This window comes from Muntiacus reevesi, chromosome 5, assembly GCF_963930625.1.
Source record: "Muntiacus reevesi chromosome 5, mMunRee1.1, whole genome shotgun sequence".
Lineage (NCBI taxonomy): Eukaryota > Metazoa > Chordata > Mammalia > Artiodactyla > Cervidae > Muntiacus > Muntiacus reevesi.
The window spans coordinates 55,704,392-55,706,097 of NC_089253.1; the positions used below are offsets into that span (position 1 = coordinate 55,704,392).

At 34.2% G+C, this 1,706-nt stretch overlaps 1 non-coding gene across 1 annotated transcript; it reads right to left on the reverse strand.

Moving 5' to 3' along the window:
• Positions 1-1,358: 1,358 nt before the first annotated feature.
• TRNAC-ACA (transfer RNA cysteine (anticodon ACA)) lies at positions 1,359-1,430 on the reverse strand. Its single transcript has one exon. It is a non-coding gene; the product is annotated as a tRNA-Cys (tRNA).
• Between the last annotated feature and the right edge of the window lie 276 nt (positions 1,431-1,706).

Here is a 1,706-nt window from a genome sequence, read left to right on the forward strand (position 1 = left end):
ATCTCCTGAAGAGCAAAAGACCACTGAATATAGGCATTAACAGTTATTGTTCACTTGACTTACTATCAGCAAGTTAGTAAAGGCCTCCTGCCTCTCAAAGTACCTAATCTTATTGACTGGACAAAGTCAAAAATTTTTCCTTTGGGTATAAACTCATCTAATGAAAGCACTGTTTAACTCAGCACAAAAATACACACATACACATACATGCACACACAGCTGTTTTTTGTTTTGTTTGTTTTGTTTTGTTTTTAGGCCAGTCTGTATCTCATACTCTTTTAGTATAAATAGTTTCACATTTTATTTAAAAGTTAAAGCAGAAAAATGAATCCAGTGTTCATAAATATAAGAAATAGCATCATGAATGTGCAAAAAGAAAAAAAGTTTGGAATATCAGAGGTCCCAAGGTACCATTTGCATTTTTTGTAAACATTTATTCTCTTACAAATTTTTAAGTTTGCTCTAAATATTTAAGGTTTATATTTATCAATGAAGACAAGTCCAACATTGCTGCAGCTTGATGATGATGGTCAATTTTGCAATCTTTTACACTACTGCTATATTTTGCCTTTTCCCAGAAGATTAACAAGGGATTTTGAAAGAAGCATTTATATTTTAATTTAAAAATGACACACAGGTGCAAAAATGAAAATAAAGATCAATGGAACAAGATAGAAAGCCCAGAAATAAACTCATGCACATACATTCAAGTAATCTACCACAAAGGAGTTAAGAATATACAATGAACAAAAACAGTCTCAATAAATGATGCTGGGAAGCTAGATAACTACATGTTAAAGAATGAAATTAAAACATTTTCTAACAACACACACATACAAATAAACTCAAAATGAATTAAAGGCCTAAATGTAAGACTGGATACTGTAAAACTCCTAGAGGAAAAGATACACAGAACCTCTTTGATATAAATCATGGCAATATCTTTATGAATTTGACTCCCAGAGTAATGGAAATAAAAATAAACAAATCGGACCTAGTTAAACTTAAAAACTTCTGCTCAGCAAAAGAAACCAAAAACAAACTGAAATGACAACCTACAAAGTGAGGAAAATATTTTTGAATGATGTGATTAATCTCCAGGGATTAATCTCTAAACTATAAAAACAGCTTATGCAGGTTGATATAAAAATTAAAAATCAAAACAACTCAACCTAAACACGGATAGAACATGTAAATAAGCATTTCTCTGAAGAAGACATACAGCTGGTCAACAGACACATGAAAAGATGCCTGACTCTTTGTGACTCCATGGACTGTGGCCCACCAGGCTCCTCCATTCATGGGATTCTCCAGGCAAGAACACTGGAGTGGGTAGTCATTTTCTTCTCCAGGGGATCTTCCCAAACCAGGGATTGAACCTGGGTCTCCTGCATTGTAGGCAGATGCTTTACCATCTGAGCCACCAGGGAAGTCCCTCTAATTATTAGCGAAATGCAAATCAAAACTATAGTGAGATACCACCTCACACCAGTCCAAATGACCATTATCAAAAAATGTACAAATAATAAAGGCTGGAAAGTGTGTGGAGAAAAGAGAACCCTCTTAAACTGTTGGTGGGAATGTAAATTGCTACAACCAGCATGGAGAACGGTAAGGAGGTTCTTTACAAGACTAAAAAGAAAGCTACCATATGACTCAGAAATATCTCTCCTGGGCATAAATCCAGAGAAAATCATAATTTACAA